This window comes from Heptranchias perlo, chromosome 37 (genome assembly GCF_035084215.1).
Source record: "Heptranchias perlo isolate sHepPer1 chromosome 37, sHepPer1.hap1, whole genome shotgun sequence".
NCBI lineage: Eukaryota > Metazoa > Chordata > Chondrichthyes > Hexanchiformes > Hexanchidae > Heptranchias > Heptranchias perlo.
In genome coordinates, this window is record NC_090361.1 from 13,258,775 (window position 1) to 13,277,352 (window position 18,578).

The following is an 18,578-nucleotide window of genomic DNA, read 5'->3' on the forward strand; positions in this document are numbered from 1 at the left end:
CTTTGTTTCCAGGTTTGATGATGATGATCTCTTCGGCTGTGAGTTTTCTAAGGAACTCAAGCCATTTTGATAGAGTTTTGATCGAGAGGGAGAAACTGTTCCCACTGGCAGGAGGGTCAGTAACCCAGAGGACTCAGATTTAAGACAATTGGCAAGAAAATCCAGGGGGATATGAGGAGGATTTTTTTTTTACACGGTGTGTTATGATCTGGAATGCGCAGCCTGAAAGGGCAGTGGAAGCAGATTCAATAGTAACTTTCAAAAAGGGAATTGGATAAATACTTGAAAAGGAGAAATTTACAGGGCTATGGGGAAAAAAACAAGGGAGTTGGACTAATTGGATAGCTCTTTCAAAGAGCCAGCACAGGCACGATGGGCCGAATGGCCTCTTTCTGTGCTTTATGACGCTATGATTCTATGATTTCTCCCCGACATCAGAGAATAGACTCTGTGCCAAGTTAAAATGAGTGCTGAATGAGTGGCATATTCAATGTGTGGCACCTGGTGCCACAGTAGCCTGGCACAAAGACGCAATTAAGGAGTTAAGCGCTGTCAGCTGTATAGTCGTAGATCAGAAGCACCACCAAACCTAATGATGAAAGCAGACAGAAAATATATTTATTCTATGGTTGGTACTTGGTTTATTGAGGATTGTAACCTTGGATTGTACTGGCACAATTCTGACATACCCTGTGCTCATCAACCACTGCCAGGTTTGGTCTTGAGCTGCTGCTGAACTAGCTGATCACAGCAATTGACCATTCAATTAGACCATAGCTGATCTGTTTCTTAACTCCATCTACCGCTTCGGTTCTGTAACCCTTAATACCCTTGCCTAACAAAATCTATCAATCTCTGCTTTGATGTGGAGATGCCGGTGATGGACTGGGGTTGACAATTGTAAACAATTTTACAACACCAAGTTATAGTCCAACAATTTTTATTTGAAATCTACAAGCTTTCGGAGGCTTCCTCCTTCCTCAGGTAAATGTTCAGGAGCTCCTCGAAGCTCCTCGTAGGCTTCGAGGAGCTCCTGAACATTTACCTGAGGAAGGAGGAAGCCTCCGAAAGCTTGTAGATTTCAAATAAAAATTGTTGGACTATAACTTGGTGTTGTAAAATTGTTTACAATCTCTGCTTTGACATTTTCAATTGACCCCCAGTCTCAATAATTTTTGGGGGACAGAGTTCCAGATTTCCATTACCCTTTGTGTGAAGAAATGCTTCCTGACATCACCCCTGAATGGCCTAGCTCTAATTTTAAGGGTATGGCCCTTTGTTCTGGTCTCCCCCAGCAGAGGAAATAGTTTCTCTCTATCTACCTTATCAACTATGTTTGAGTGGAACTATACTTGTAGGGCAAATACAATTTTGAATCGTTTTATTGGTTAACCACCTAACATCACTACAAGAGAGACATTTTTAATGTTCTTTGATTTAATGTGTTTTCATAGGATTTTGAGTGGCACACCTAAAGCTGACTTTCTCTCCGTCAGTAGCATTCTGAAGCCATGTTCCTGTTTTGTGCATCAAGCCATCAGGCTCCTATGTGTTCAACCCCATCCTTGGTTGACCTTGTCCCCATTTACCAACCCTTTCTTCCTCCATCTCCCAGGAGAGGCAAAAAAAACCAGAGACCACAGCCAATTCAGGAGTCCACTGTTCAAAAACTCTTCTCCGGCCCTTCATGGGTGATCAGGCAAACTCCAGGAGACCCCAAGGTCGGTAGTTATCCAGAATGATTTCCTCATGATGTGATCATCTCTTTTTCCAGAAGCCAATCTATCACCTTCTTGAAGGACTGTAAAGAACGGATCTCCCAATGTCCTGGCCAATATCACTAAAACAAATCATCTGATCATTATTAAATTGCTGTTTGTGGGACCTTGCTGTGCACAAATTGGCTGCCGCGTTTCCTACATGAGAACAATGTCTACAATTCAAAAGATAACCTGTAAAGCGCTTTGGGACATCCTGAGGTTGTGAAAGGCGCTATATAAATGCAAGTCTTTCTTTTTTTTTCCTCTGGAATCCCGTCCCGCAGGCCAATAACCCACTGGGAAAGCTCCCATTGATAGAGTCAGGATTGAGATTCCATCTGTCTCCTGAGTGCAGCCAAAGATAATACTTCCAGTTTTGTTTACATTAAGGATTTGTGCAGGAGAAGCACCTTTGTCACTTTGATATTCCCAGTAGAAATCTACTATTTGTCTTTAAGTCAAGGAACTCATGAAAGGGAATGTGATATCACCAGTAAACCTGAATATAGCTTTGCACTCCTGGGATTGCTACGTTTTCCTACATGTGGATGTTAAACCAAGGCCTTGTCTGCCCTCTCAGGTGGACATAAAAAATCCCATGGCATTGTTTCAAAGAAGAGCAGGAGAGTTCCTTCCAATATCCTGGCCAATGTTTATCCCTCAACCAACATCACAGAAACTGATTATCTGGTCATTATCACATTGCTGTTTGTGGGACCTTGCTGTGCACAAATTGGCTGCTACATTTTCCTGCATTACAACAGTGAGTAAGCTTCAAACAAGTAGTTAATTGGCTGTAAAGTGCTTTGGGACGTCCTGAGGTAGTGAAAGGTGCCATAGAAATGCAAGTTCTTTCTTTCTAGATATCGAGCGGGCAAAGGGAGCATAGGCTGTAATGCTGAACCTGAGGAAACATCTAGTGTAAGAACTCCAAAACGTAACCGTATTCCCTGTCGGATTGTCTCGGCATGAGGGCACTGGGCAAGGTTCAAAAGCCATATCCCAACAAGTTTCGGTGTCTTCAGGGAAGGAGGAAGGAGGAGAAGACTGGGGCAAAAAAAGAATTGAGGGCGTCTCGCCCTTACTGTGTTGGGTTGCTGTCACCTGCCATGTGGTTACAGGATGCCTCAAGGTGGGCACTTGTCCTCAGCTTCTGATCAGCAGATGGTAACTTTCAGTTGTTCACAAACTAGCAGGTGAAGTCACGAGCTCTCGACACCGACTCCCACTCTAATCCTTGATACATAATGACCTCTACATTAACTAAGCCTGGATGTAGAGCCCCCACTGGATCACTCAGCAACCAACATGCACTCTTACAAGACCGCCAGCATTACTCTCTCCCGTCAACCTTTAGACCATCATAAATCTGTCACGGTACTTCGGGGTGTAATTTTAAAATTATCCACATTCATATCATCAATTCAATTTATAAACCTTCAAATTGAGTACAAGTGAAGCCTCTATTATCTGCCAGGGATCACAAGAACACTTGTGAGTCCTTCCCTGGTGATTTATTCCAATGCTTTTTTACTCTTTGGGTGAAGCAGCTCCCCCACCTTCTCTTCTTACTCCGAACTGCCCCCTTCTTAGCTTTCGTTGAAAATTTAAAAATCCCCCAACTTTTCCTCAGAACATAAATTACTGATGCTCGGAATCACAATTACATGGAATGTACAGCACAGATTCAGGCCATTCGGCCCAAAAGATCTGTACCGGTGTTTATGCTCCACACGAGCCTCCTCCCACAATTCTCCATCGAAGCCCATCAACATAACCTTCTATCCCTTTCTCCCTCATGTGTTTATCTAGCTTCCCCTTCAAGGCATCTATGCTATTTGCCTCAATTGCTCCATGTGGTAGCGAGTTCCACATTCTCACCACTCTCTGAATAAAGAAGTTTCTCCTGAATTCCCTACGGGATTTATTAGTGACTGTCTTATATTTATGGTCCCCTACAAGTGGAAACATCTTAGAACCATAGAACCATAGAAAAGATATAGCACAGGAGGGGGCCATTCGGCCCATCGTGTCCGCGCCGGCTCGAAGAATAACCAGGTGCCCATTCTAATCCCACCTTCCAGCACCCGATCCATAGCCCTGCAGCTTACAGCACTTTAGGTGCAGGTCCAGGTGCTTTTTAAAAGAGTTGAGGGTCCCTGCCTCTACCATCAATTCGGGCAGCAAATTCCATACACTACGTCTTCTCTACATCTGCCCTATCGAAAGCCTTCATTATCTTAAAGACCTCTCAGCTCTGGTAAAAACTCTTGTATAACCAGAATTGTACAATAATTAAAAATACAGCTTCTCTACATTGAACACATCTGACATTCGAAATGATACAGACCTTCCTCGAACTCAAAGTAACATCAGCCTCCAAATTGGTTTGGAGTAAATGCCTCGCACACAGCATTAAGCTGCAATTATATTGACCATGTTCTCTTTATTGTTGTGTAAAATCAATAGCAATTCAGTGTTACGTGTCACAGGAAGGGAAAGAGGCTCAGAGAGACACAGAGTCTGTGTTAATAAGAGGTTAGATGGAACAAAGAAAGAATTTGCATTGATAAAGCACGTCGTCTTGTGCTCATGATGTCCCAAAGCGCATCACAACCAATGAATTAGTTTTTTTTTAAATTCAGTCACTGTTGCCATGTAGACAGGAGCAGGAGTCGATTTATGCACTGCATGGTCCTACAAACAGCAAATGCAATGAATGGCTAGTTAATCTCTTTCTGCTAGTGTTGATTGAAAGAAGATGATTGGCCAGGACACTGGGGAGAACTCCCCTGCTCTTCTTCGAAATAGTGCCGTGGAATCTTTTACAACCATCTGAGAGGGCAGACAGGGCCTCTGTTTAACATCTCATCCAAAAGACAGGCACCTCCGACAGTGCAGCGCTCCCTCAGTACTGCACTGGGAGTGTCAACTTACAGTATGTCCTTGAACGCACAGCTTTCTGACTCAGGGGTAAGAGTGCTACAAACAGAGACAACGGTGGCGGGGGGTCATTTTAACCTAATCTGCCCGGTTTGCACCCCTCCTGATTTTACTTTCCACTGAAGCCAGTTACCCCCACCGCCGAGCGATCTTTTTTTTATTCGTTCATGGGATGTGGGCGTCGCTGGCGAGGCCGGCATTTATTGCCCATCCCTAATTGCCCTCGAGAAGGTGGTGGTGAGCCGCCTTCTTGAACCGCTGCAGTCCGTGTGGTGACGGTTCTCCCACAGTGCTGTTAGGAAGGGAGTTCCAGGATTTTGACCCAGCGACGATGAAGGAACGGCGATATATTTCCAAGTCGGGATGGTGTGTGATTTGGAGGGGAACGTGCAGGTGGTGTTGTTCCCATGTGCCTGCTGCTCTTGTCCTTCTAGGTGGTAGAGGTCACGGGTTTGGGAGGTGCTGTCGAAGAAGCCTTGGCGAGTTGCTGCAGTGCATCCTGTGGATGGTACACACTGCAGCCACTGTGAAGGGAGTGAATGTTTAGGATCTACACCACTTGGACCAAGAGACAGAGGATAGGTGCCCCCTTCAGGAGAGGAGGGGGGGGATAATGGAGGGGAGGGGGTTGGGGTGATTCCGCACTCCCAATGGGGAGCTGCACTGACCGGGAGTGTGGGTCGATGAGAAGGTCACAATAGTGCCGCCCCGATTCTGCGAGCCTCCTCTCACTGTGGCATTAATTATCATCCCTATAGTTTCACGGTCAGTTATCACAATAGCGTTTACTTATAAGGGACCCTGCTGCCAGCACGGACACCCATTAGGTGTGTGCAGGGTATGGAGCTAACATGATAGCCCTGACTCACACGTGCTAGTGACTGGTGAGACTTCCAATCCAGGTCTATACCTACCCCTCAGGATCAAAACACGGGTCGGAATACGCTGAAGCAGGTGGAATGAACGCGTCTATCGCAAAAGACAGAATGGAATCTGCCCTGGACAGTTCATTCCAACCCTCCAAAATCACTGGAGGTCGCCAACACTGGTTGGACGTATTCCAGGAGGATTTATCACATGACCGCCCACCTCCAATCGGCCTGCCCCCACACTGCCGCCATTGGTCACCCGACATGTCCGTCATCGCAGCATGCTGCCATCCCTCGCCAATCGGAAAGAGAACTTTGTTACCCAATTGGATGATTCTTGACCGTCGGCCAAAGAGCCTTTTTCTCCCAGCTCCGATCTTTGTTATTATGTCTCCTGGTTTGCTGACGCCAGGACAATCCAGGAGGGTTGGCAGCCCTCAAAAAAAACAATCACACATACCGCCTCCACTGACACCAGCGGAGAGTAGTATCGGGCGGGGTGTAAAAGCAGAGTTACACCCAATCCCGTCAGCCTCCCGACAGGCGGCTTCGGCTCAAATTGTCCCCATCACTGTCGAGGCTCACGACTGCAGGCTAGAGGCTATTGAGCTGAACGCCAGAATGAGCCAGAGCCTTCAAGAGGTGGGCGGGGAGTGGGATTGTGTGTGGGGGAAAGGGTTAACAATTGGCAAGAAATTTAAAAAAAAACGATTCACACGTTGGCCGGGATCAGAAGCAACCGATTGAAGTGAGTAACAGACGCAACACTCCTCAGCGTGTGTGGTCCAGTGTTAATGAGGGAGATGTTTCAGCTTTACCCCCGCTGTGCTGGTTTTGTCAATGCTGATCAAACAGGAGCAGGCCCTCCAAGCAAGCGGTGCGTTAATGAGAGACGGTCTGACAGGAGAGAACATTCCGGAAGTGTCGCGCTTTAAATCGGCGAGCCTTTCCTGCACATCCTCTGCTTTCCATTTTAGTGGGGCTGTTCAAGGTAAAAGAGTCCGACTGTAGTGGGTTAGTTGGCTGGGGTCAGAGTTCAGTGTGGGGGTCGCCAATCTGCCAGGATTGCCCTGGAGTCTCCGGGAATGAAAGATTAATCTCCTGCGAGCAAACACTCGGGAGAAAAAAAATCATTTAGGTGTGCTTTTTTAAAATTTTCTTTGAACAGCTTTGTTTATTAGTTGTAATAATATTGGAGATGGGCAAAAAAAGGCTGTTTGGTGTTGGAGTACAAGAGTAAGGAAGTCTTGCTACAATTGTACAGGGCTTTGGCGAGGCCACACCTGGAGTACTGTGTACAGTACTTAAGGAAGGATATACTTGCCTTAGAGGCGGTGCAACAAAGGTCCACTAGATTGATTCCTGGGATGAGAGGGTTGTCCTATGAGGAAAGATTGAGTAGAATGGGCCTATGCACTCTGGAGTTTAGAAGAATGAGAGGTGATCTATTTGAAATGTATAAAATTCTTAGAGGACTTGCCAGGGTAGATGCTGAGAGGTTGCTCCCCCTGGCTGGAGAGTCTAGATCTAGGGGGCATAGTCTCAGGATAAGGGGTCGGCCATTTAAGACTGAGATGAGGAGAAATTTCTTCACTCAGAGGGTTGTGAATCTTTGGAATTCTCTACCCCAGAGGGCTGTGGATGCTCAGTCGTTGAGTATATTCAAGGCTGAGACAGATAGATTTTTGGACTCAAAGGGAATCAAGGGATATGGGGATCGGGCGGGAAAGTGGAGTTGAGGTCGAAGATCAGCCATGATCTTATTGAATGGCGATGATGTGGAGATGCCGGTGATGGACTGGGATGTACAAATGTAAGGAGTCTTACAACACCAGGTTATAGTCCAACTGGACTATAACCTGGTGTTGTAAGACTCCTTAAATTGAATGGCGGAGCAGGCTCGAGGGGCCGTATGGCCTACTCCTGCTCCTATTTCTTATGTTCTTATGACTGACAGCCATGAATCATCCAATCATGTAATGAAGAATCTGTTCGCTCTCCAGTGACTGTGAGAAGGTGGGGCACCGTGAGGATGGGGATGGACCAATGACGGGAGTGTGGGGGCGGAGCCGTTGGAGGCAGAAGGTCATGTGATGAACCCTCCAGGAACACGTCCAACTCGAGTTGGCGATCCGAGGCCCATGAGAGAGTTAAAACTTGACTGCTGCACTGACCACACGGCCAGATTCCGTCATAGTTACCAGCAAGAAAGATTCAGACTGGAATTCTTCGTGAAGACAAGGTGGGGTTCAAGGAAGATTTTTCTTCCCTCTTCCGAACCCTAAATATCCCCGCTCCTTTCCTGAAGGCGCTGACCCCTGCTGGATTAACGTTCCATGGCCCCCAGCAGCTCCTGCCCCCCACCATCCCCAACGGTACCTCTTGGCAGCGAAGGTCGGTTGGCTGTTTGACTACAGAGGGCATCACAATTCAACGTCAGTGCGCAAATGCTCTCCGGCTTCACAGGGTCACCACCAGCCCCGTGAGCCCCGGATAATTTTGCTTCCCCCTCCTTCTTTAGTACAACTGCTACCCCAACTCACTTGGCACATTTCGAGCAGCTAACCTGGGCCCATTCTGGGCCGCAGGGCTCGGTACTATACCATGTAACCCGTAGAGGGGCTCAAAGGCATTTTTAAAAATACCTCTTGACATTTCCAGACCGGGGGAAGTTCCTTCCACTGAGAATTCCCTCACTAAGCTACAGGCCGCAGGCTGACGCATTTACAAGATCTTGTGCCAAATTGTTGGCACTTTCGTCCAAAGTCTCATGCCTAGCAATACCTGAGGTGAGAGTGCCCAAGTCAGATCATAAATGGCCTGTCCCAACAATTGAGGGGACACTGTGCCAACCCACTGACCCAGTCATCTCAGAGTCCCGTGTCCCGCTGAACTCTTGTTCTGAGCGACATCACTGTGGGGAGTTGTCCAGCGAGATTGTCAATCTTTCAGCGGGGAGCGGTACGGGAGGGGTGAGCAAAAAGTGGATGGGGAGTCACCGTCTGGGTTTCCTGGCAGTGCTCTAGCCAACAGTGAGCTTACTGGATGCTTGTGTGCAATTTAAAGAAAGAAAAAAATTGCATTTATATCACACTTTTCACGACCTCAGGATTTCCCAAAACACTTTACAGCCAATGAAGTACTTTTTGAAGTCTAGTCACTGTTGTAATGTAGGAAACGCTGCAGTTAATTTGCACTCAGCAACGTCCCACAAACAGCAACGTGATAATGCCCAGATAATCTGCTTTTAGTGATATTGGTTGAGGAATAATATTGGCCAGGACACCGGGGAGAACTCCCCTGCTCTTTCTTCAAGATAGCCCCAGAGAACATTTACATCCACCTGAGAGGGCAGACAGGGCCTCGGTTTAACATTGCACCTGAAAGATGGCATCTCTGACAATGCAGCACTCCCTCAGTACCAACACTGGGAGTATCGGCCTAGATTATGTGCTCAAGTCTCTAGAGTGGGACTTCAGCCCACAACCTTCATGATTCGGAGGCACACATTCTACCCACTAAGCCAAGGCTGACACTAAGTACTCGTTCCCCTCTCTCAGGCACTGAAAATATGTGCCCTAGGATGCACTTTAGAATTAAGATTCCTTTCTGGTTGTTGTGGGTGATAATAAACCACATCTCACTGGCCTTTCTGTTGTATTACATACACTTTACAACACCATCAATGTGATGGGCTGCGTTAATTCAACAGAATGATCCAGATCATTGGTTATATGTTGAATTTCTAAGTTGTTTGATACTAAAATAGACTTGCTTGTGTTTCGCATTGTAATTTTGTTATGTTAACAGTCAATCTCCCACAGCATTAGAAGTCAACGGAAATAAAAACGGGAAAAGATGTAAAACAGGCTGCCGACTCACTATCACCCGTTTCACACTATCGCACAAAGTCAACATTATCCCCAGGGAGTGACATCCAGGTGAGATGGGGTGAGAGGGCAGGTGGATAATTGGGCTAGGATGACCAGATATAATTGAACCCCCATTTTAAAATCATACATTCTGCCTTTATTTTTACCTGTCCATTGTAAATTCCTATGTTCACATTTATGATGGAAACTGCCTATGTAAACTTGTCACGCTGTAATTACACTGCCCTACCAATGGTGGCGCTACAGCATCATTAGTGGGAGGAGGGGGGAGGGTGTAATTACAGTGTGACATTGGCAGTTGCCATTATGAATGTGGATATGGGAATTTATATGGAAATAAGTTGACAGGCTATGCATGCTGTCGTAAGGTTTTTAATGTCTTATGTGAATAGGGCCGCTGCTTTTCTTGATATATATTAATGACTTGGATTTGGGTGTACAGGGCACAATTTCAAAAATTTGCAGATGACACAAAACTTGGAAGTGGAGAAACAGTGAGGAGGATAGTAATAGACTTCAAGAGGACATAAACTGGTGAAATGGGCGGACACATGGCAGATGAAATTTTACACAGAGAAGTACGAAGTGATACATTTTGGCAGGAAGAATGAAGAGAGGCAATATAAACTAAATGGTACAATTCTAAAGGGGAACAGAGAGACCTGGGGATGTATGTACACAAATCTTTGAAGATGGCAAGACAAGTTGAGAAAGTGGTTAAAAAAAAAGCATACGGGATCCTGGGCTTTATAAATAGAGGCATAGAGTACAAAAGGCAAGGAAGTTATGTTGAACCTTTATAAAACACTGGTTCGATCACAACTGGAGTATTGTGTCCAATTCTGGGCACCGCACTTTAGGAAGGATGTGAAGGCCTTAGAGAGGGTGCAGAAAAGATTCACTAGAATGGTTCCAGGGATGAGGGACTTCAGTTACGTGGATAGACTGGAGAAGCTGGGGTTGTTCTCCTTAGAGCAGAGAAGGTTGAGAGGAGATTTGACGGAAGTGTTCAAAATCATGAAGGGTTTAGATAAAGTAAATAAAGAGAAACTGTTCCCATTGGCAGAAGGGTCGAGAATCAGAGGACACAGATTTAAGGTGATTGGCAAAAGAACCAAAGGCAACATGAGGAAAAACTTCTTTACGCAGCGAGTAGTTATGATCTGAAATGCGCTGCTTGGAAGGAAGGCGGAAGCAGATTCAATCGGGGCTTTCAAAAAGGAATTGGATAAATATTTGAAGGGAAAAAATTTGCAGAGCTATGGGGGAAGACCGGGGGAACAGGACTAACTGGATTGCTCTTACAAAGAGCCGGCACAGGCTCAATGGGCCGAATAACCTCCTTCTGTAGTGTAACCATTCTATGATATCTTCTCCTGGGTCAAGGACCCTGCACAATATTCACCCACTGGGCAATCTGGAACCCAATCTGCTGTTCAGTTTCTGTCCTTGCCGATATCTAACTCGGCCTTTTTACTTTTGGTTTTATCGAGATGCCAAGTTGAAAGGTCAAGCCCCTAATAAAAGCAAATGAAGAAACCACCAGGATCGAAAACAGGAAAAGAGAGGGGTGAGAAGGTTTAAGAGGGAGCTCAACCAGTTCTTAACTGGGTGCAGAGATCTCATCATATAGAAGGTAAGTGTCTTTATAGATGTCACTTGGTCCATGTGATCTCCTGGACTGGTTTCGATTGCCTGAAGGGGTCAGAGAGGAATTTTCCCCAGTATTTTTTCCCTTATCAATTTTGTATGTTCGTATGAATCAGAGAGACCTGTTAAAGTTGACATTCATTGACAGTTTACCAGGTACAGCAACCTGATCTAGGGAATGGAGCTCAAGACTTTGGGGTCATCAAGTCCTGGTCTTGGGTGTTGGTGCTCATCTGAATTCTTCCTCTTCTCCTCCTCCTGCCCTCCTTCTTGGTGCTGTTTACATACCTTATCATATCCCACAATTCATACAGTGTCTGTCTGGTTGATCAATTTAGCCTTTGGCCGTTGCAAACTGCAGATGTGGGTGAAATCACAACCTGTGACCCATCCTACCTAATCTCTCAGCAAAGCTATATTCTGCCAGTAAGTAATAAAGAAGTCCATGATCCTTTTCGGGTTTTGTCAATGGCCTAATTTCCCACCATTCTGATTTGGCTTTTATTCAATGATCTTTGGTCCAAGGCCTTTTGTATTCAACAGCATTTCAATCCTTCAGAGGCACTGGGAAATGGAACTCTTCCCATTTCAGCCACCCAGTGTCAGCATGAATCAATCCCAGTTCAATTATAGCACAGGCAAGATGCAGAGTAAGGGTCTCGTTACACTGCCACAACAATGGGCCTCAGCCCCTTCCAGGAGATTTTTTCTCCATTTTCCACACCGGCCATTTTGTGGCCTCCATGAATGTGATTGCCAATTAGAGTCAAATTGGGGGCAGTTTGGTGCTGTAGGACCATGTCCACCAGGAACTGGATTGAGATTGTCCAAACACATGTCATAGAGGACCCTTACAACCAGGGGACAGAGGAGATATTTATCCCAAGTGTCTGGGCTGGATTTGAACCCAGCCGCCCAGAAGCCAAAACCAGCGTCCAACACACTGCACCACTCAGTCCTCCCCACGCCCCCCGCAAGCTTGGCTTTTAAAACCCCGAAGACCATAGGAAGAAGGAAAGAATGAAGGAGGCAAGGAGTCCCAGAGTTACGAAGTTCTGGTAATCAGAGTAGAAGATGATGTGATGAGATTGATTTCAGCACAGTGAGGATACAGGGAAGGGGAAGACTATGTAGGATGACCCATTGGGACCTAAGGAAGAGCCAGAGTGGAAAGTTCTGAGGGGCATTAAGTATATCAGCATTAATTAAAATGATAAAAATGGTTGCAGAAAGAAAAAGGGGGTAAGAGATGTGTGAAGAAGGCCTGAACGAGGAGGCCCGGGTGAGTAGGCCTGGGTCAATAGGCCTGGGTTTGTGGGGAACCTTTTCCTGAGCAGCACAACCCAGATAGGTAGGAGTGACAAATTCACTGTGTGGGAGGTGTGGGCATGAAATTGCTTCAATGGGTCCATGGGGGAAACAATAGACCGCACTGGACTGTCACAAATAAAGTTATATTTGATAAAGGTTAATCTGCTGCTGCCGAATAAATTGCTCTATTTGTGCTACTAAATATACCACAGCATTTGACAGGAAAAAAGATAAGGAAGTTTGATTCCCAGTAACGGTTCTGATAACACGGACACTGAGTCACCGTGTTTTATGGGTAAGTACACACAGAAGGAGAACAGAAAAGGCCATCAATCTGGACAAATCTCAATATCCAGCCATGAGTTTGCTGTCGCCAAGTGCAGTCTCCCTCAACAGCCCACAACAACTGGGATGGGTAGAGGGTAGAACTTTTCATAAGCTGCAAACTGCATTCCCCAGTGATCTCTCTGACTGATGCGTTACAGCTAGCGAAAAGATGCACAGTTAAATATTGAAACTGGTCCAAAACTCAAAACACCTCCTGAAGAGATCCACTGAGTCGAATGTACCAGACATCCCAAGAGAAACAGGTAGAAGATACACATTATACACATGGAAGGAATAAATGCAGGACCAAGGCTTAAGTAGACCAATCAATTTGAAAGACCCATCGAATAGTAATCTCAATGATTATGCAGTTACTACGAACCAATTAAATCCCAGAAAACAATGCTTCTGTATTGACTGGATAGACAAACGGACTCATTTTAAAAATGATAACATTTAATCAATCACAATTTGATGTTATCGCTCAGTACATTGTATTGATGGATACCTGATTGTAATGAACAGCGCAATATGGAAAGCTAACCAGATGTTGGGATGTAAATCCAGAGGGATCGAGCACAACTCCCTGGTGGTGATAGTGAGTCGGTATAAGGCACTGGTTACGGCCACATCTGGCGTGTTGGGTACAATTCTGGTCACCGTTCTACTGCAAGGAGATCAAGGGATTGGAGGCAGTGCAGAAAAGGGCAAACATACCTGTACTGAGCTTGAGGCATCTGAGCTGTGAGAAGAGGGCGAGGAGTCTGGAATGTTTGCTCTGAAGAAGAGAAGTCTCGTTGGAGATGTCATTTAACTGTTCAAGATTCTTAAGTCAATCGATCAGTTGAACCCCAATAATATGTTCAAGGTTGTCCACAAACTCTAGAACCAGCGGACATGGTATCAAGCTTAGAGTGGGGAAATTGCAAGGGGAGGGCAAACAAGGAAAGAGACTACACAATAATTGGGAGGATACTGAGAGGTGTAGAGGAACAGAGGGACCTTGGAGTGCATGTCCACAGTTCCCTGAAGGTAGCAGGACAGGTAGATAAGGTGGTTAAAAAGGCATACGGGATACTTTCCGAGGCACAGAATATAAGAGAAGGGAGGTTTTGCTGGAACTGCATAAAACATTGGTTAGGCCACAGCTTGAGTACTGGGTACAGTTCTGGTCACCACATTACAGGAAAAATTTGATTGCACTAGAGAGGGTACAGAGGAGATTTACAAGGATGTTGCCAGGGCTGGAGAATTTTAACTATGAGAAAAGATTGGATAGGCTGGGATTGTTTTCTTTGGAACAAAGGAGGCTGAGGGGAGATTTAATTGAGGTGTGTAAAATTATGGCGGGACTAGATAGAGTGGATAGGGAGGACCTATTTCCCTTAATAGAGGGGTCAGCGACCAGGGCTCATAGATTTAAAGTAATTGGTAGAAGGATTAGAGGGGAGCTGAGGAGAAATTTTTTCACCCAGAGGTTGGTGGGGGTCTGGAACTCACTGTCTGAAAGGGTGGTAGAGGCAGAAACCCTCAACTCATTTAAAAAGTACATGGATGTGCACTTGAAGTGTCATAACCTACAGGGCTACGGACCAAGTGCTGGAAAGTGGGATTAAGCTGGACAGCTCTTTGTCGGCAGGCATGGACACGATGGGCCGAATGGCCTCCTTCTGTGCCCTAACTTTCTATGATTCTATGATGCACAGGCAATTTAGAGTGAACTACTTTATTGAGAGAGTGGAGCGGATTGTCCAGGGAGAAAGTGGAGACAGATAGCATGAGAAATTTTAAGGGAACATTAGAATAATATTTGAGGGAGAGAGGGATTTGCTTTTGGGACCGGCCAATGGACTTTTCTGATCCTGTCGGATGAGACGTTAAACTTCCCTCTCAGGTGGATGTAAAAGATCCCTTATCACTATTTTGAGGAAGAGCATGGGAGTTCTCCCCGGTGTCCTGGCCAATATTTATCCCTCAGCCAACATCACTAAAATCAGATGATTATCTCATTGCTGTTGGTGGGATCTTGCTGTGTGCAAATGGCTGCTGCGTTTCCTACGTTACAACAGTAAGTACACATCAAAAGTATCTCATTGGCTGTGAAGCGTTTTGGGATTTCCTGAGGTTGTGAAAGGCACGATAGAAATGCAAATTTATTTATTTCTTTACCATATCAAAAAAAGATTGTAAAATTATAATTGACGTTGATCTTCAGGGAGAGGGGATCGGAGACAGGTAATCAACGAATACAAAACAATCGGAGCTGACCTTCCAAAAACGACCCATCGGCTTCATAGAATCATAGAAAGGTTACAGCACGGAAGGAGGCCATTCGGCCCATTAAGTCCATACCGGCTCTATGCAAGAGCAATCCAGTTAGTCCCACTCCCCCGCTCTATCCCTGTAACCCTGCAAATTTTTTCCTTGCAAGTACTTATCCAGTTCCCTTTTGAAGGCCATGATTGAATCTGCCTCCACCACCCCCTCAGGCAGTGCATTCCAGATCATAACCACTCGCTGTGTAAAAAAGTTTTTCCTTATGTCACCTTTGGTTCTTTTTCCAATAACCTTAAATCTATGTCCTCTGGTTCTTGACCCTTCCGCCAATGGGAACAGTTTCTCTCTATCTACTCTGTGTAGACCCTTCATGATTTTGAATACCTCTATCAAATCTCCTCGCAACCGTCTCTGTTCCAAGGAAAACAACCCCAACTTCTCCAGTCTATCCACATAACTGAACTCCCTCATCCCTGGAATCATTCTAGTAAATCTCTTCTGCACCCTCTGTAAGGCCTTCACATCTTTCCTAAAGTGCGGTGCCCAGAACTGGACACAATACTCCAGTTGTGGCTGAACCAGTGTTTTATAAAGGTTCACCATGACTTCCATATTTTTGTATTCTATGCCTCTATTTATAAAGCCCAGGATCCCTTATGCTTTTTTAACCGCTTTCTCAACCTGCCTTTCCACCTTCAACAATTTGTGCACATATACCCCCAGATCTCTCTGTTCCTGTACCCCTTTTATGTTGTGCCCTCCAGTTTATATTGTCTCTCCTCGTTCTTCCTACCGAAGTGTATCACTTTGCATTTTTCTGCATTAAATTTCATTTGCCACGTGTCCGCCCATGCCACCAGCCTGTCTATATCCTCTTGAAGTCTATCACTATCCTCCTCACTGTTTACTGCCCTTCCAAGTTTTGTGTCATCTGCAGATTTTGAAATTGTGCCCTGTACACCCAAGTCCAAGTCATTAATATATATCAAGAAAAGCAGTGGTCCCAGCACCGACCCCTGGGGAACATCACTGTACACCTCCCTCCAGTCTGAAAAACAACCATTCACCACTACTCTCTTTTTCCTGTCACTTAACCAATTCTGTATCCATGTTGCTACTGCCCCCTTTATTCCATGGGCCGCAATCTTGATGATAAGCCTACCATGCACTTTATCAAACACCTTTTGAAAGTCCATATACACCACATCAACTGCATTGCCCTGATCTACCCTCGCTGTTACCTCATCAAAAAACTCTATCACGTTAGTTAAACATGATTTGCCTTTAACAAATCCGTGCTGACTTTCCCTAATCAATTCACACTCGTCCAAGTGACTGTTAATTCTGTCCCGGATTATCATTTCTCAAAGTTTCCCCACCACTGAGGTTAAACTGACTGGCCTATAATTGCTGGGTTTATCCTTACACCCTTTTTTGAACAAGGGTGTAACATTTGCAATTCTCCAGTCCTGTGGCATCACCCCCGTATCTACGGATGTTTGGAAGATTATGGCCAGTATCTCCATAATTTCCACCCTTACTTCCCTCAGCAACCTAGGATGCATCCCATCAGGACCGGGTGACTCAAGTGCAGCTAGCCTTTCTAGCACCTCTTCTTTATCAATTTTTAGCCCATCCAGTATCTCAACTATAACTTCCTTCACTGAGACTCCACAAAGTCAGTCACTCACTTGGTATCCCGTGCATCCACTCATTTTAGATACAGTTATTTGACTTTGCTGTTTAGAACATGTAATTATAATAGCTCCTTAGGCATCCCTAGGAGCTTAAAAGTGTTGAGAGCATTGGGCGCCATTTTAATGGGCTGTCTCTTTATTTTATAGTAAGTACAGCAGACTGATTGGAACTAACGTCACTGCCAGACAAAGGAAATTCAACAAAAGGAGGTTTCCCTGGAGCAATATTGAATATGGTGTGCGACAAAGAGCCAAAAATCTTAACGATTTTGTGGCAATTGAGTGGTCCAATTTCTGAGACTGTCCTCGTTAAGGAAAATTCATTGGAACTAATTTAAATACTTTGTACATTGGGAATCAATAGAAGCCTGGGAAGTGCTCTGTAGAGATGAATGTCCCCATTAAGCATGCTCCTGTAACCCAGCATCAATCCATGCCTTTCTTTCTGTTTCTTCCTCATGCCTTTTATCTTCAGGGTGCTTTCTTCTCTTGCTGGTTCCACGGTGAAGCCCTGAGTGATTTTTCTTATTGGATTTGTAAATATTGCCGCAAAAACTAAACAGGGTTTCTGACTCAAACAGAATTGCTCTAAGTGTTGTTAGCTACTACACATAGGCCTATGGGACAATTGCTGCAGGGGCCTTCTTATACACAAGCCCTGTGTGTCCGCACAGAGCCAGCAAAGGTCGAGGGCCACCCCTGACTCCATGGGTCCTGAGGACCTTTTTGTGTCTCTGCAGTTCAAAGGTTTGCAACATTTCTATGCCCCTCTTTTTCACTCCTCATACCAAATGACCACTGGCTCTGGGGTAGTAATCCCGCCTCTGAGTCAGAGGGGACGGAGTTAGCGTTTCAGGTCGATGACCCTTCATCAGAACTAGAAGAAGTTGGAGATTAAACAGTTTTTAAGCAAGGACAGAGCCAGGGGAGGGGATGGGGAGGGAAGAAGAGGGGAGGAAAGAACAAAAGGGAGGGTCTGTGATAGGGTGGAGGGCAGGAGTGATTAAATGACAAAAGGGATGATGGTGCAAGGCAAGGAGGGTGGTAATGGGACAAGTAAAGAAACAAAAGATGGGTCTAGAGGAGATGTAAATGTCAACGTCAGAAACATTACCAGTACCTGCTCTCTGAAAAAATGGGAGCAGTGGTTATTATCTGAAGTTATTAAAATCAATGTTGAGTTGAGCAGGTTGGCCTCAGCTTCATCTCCTTACATCCCCACCTCAATGAATTTCAAGCTCGACCCGATGCTGAGCTCTTCTTACATTGCCTTTGCCTCCGCGCCCACTTCTTTGGCCAGGAGTCTTCCCCCCGCACAGCAGGCGCTTTCTCCCGTTTTCAGAATTCTCGTTCCAACTGGACTCCTCCCTCCGGCCTCTTATCCTCTCATGATCTTTTCATCGTGAACTGCCGGTGTGACATCGGCCATCTCAATTTCTCAACTCCCCTCACTCACTCTAACCTCCCTCCTTCTGAACTTGTAGCACTCTGTTCCCTCCGCGACACCCTGGTCTACTCACCCATCACCCACAACACCCGCTCTCCTTCCCACAGCACCTTCCCGTGCGAACGCAGGAGATGCAACACCTGCCCTTTCACCTCCTCCCTTCCCACCGTCCAGGGCCACAAACACTCCTTCCAGGCGAAACAGCGATTTACTTGTACGTCTTTCAATTTAGTATACTGTATCTGCTGCTCACAATGTGGTCTCCTCTACATTGGGGAGACCAAACGCAGATTGGGTGGTCGCTTTGCTGAACACCTCCTCTCTGTCCATAAGCGTGACCCTGACCTTCGGGTCGCTTGGCATTTTAATTCCCCGTCCCACTCCCACTCTGACTTCTCTGTCCT

General features: G+C 45.6%; 1 long non-coding RNA gene across 1 annotated transcript; it reads left to right on the forward strand.

The window, feature by feature from the left end:
- Positions 1 to 9,394: 9,394 nt before the first annotated feature.
- Positions 9,395 to 17,282, forward strand: LOC137304309 (uncharacterized). The gene is made up of 3 exons (XR_010958551.1): positions 9,395 to 9,513; positions 10,959 to 11,101; positions 16,875 to 17,282. It is a non-coding gene; the product is annotated as an uncharacterized lncRNA (long non-coding RNA).
- Positions 17,283 to 18,578: the final 1,296 nt, after the last annotated feature.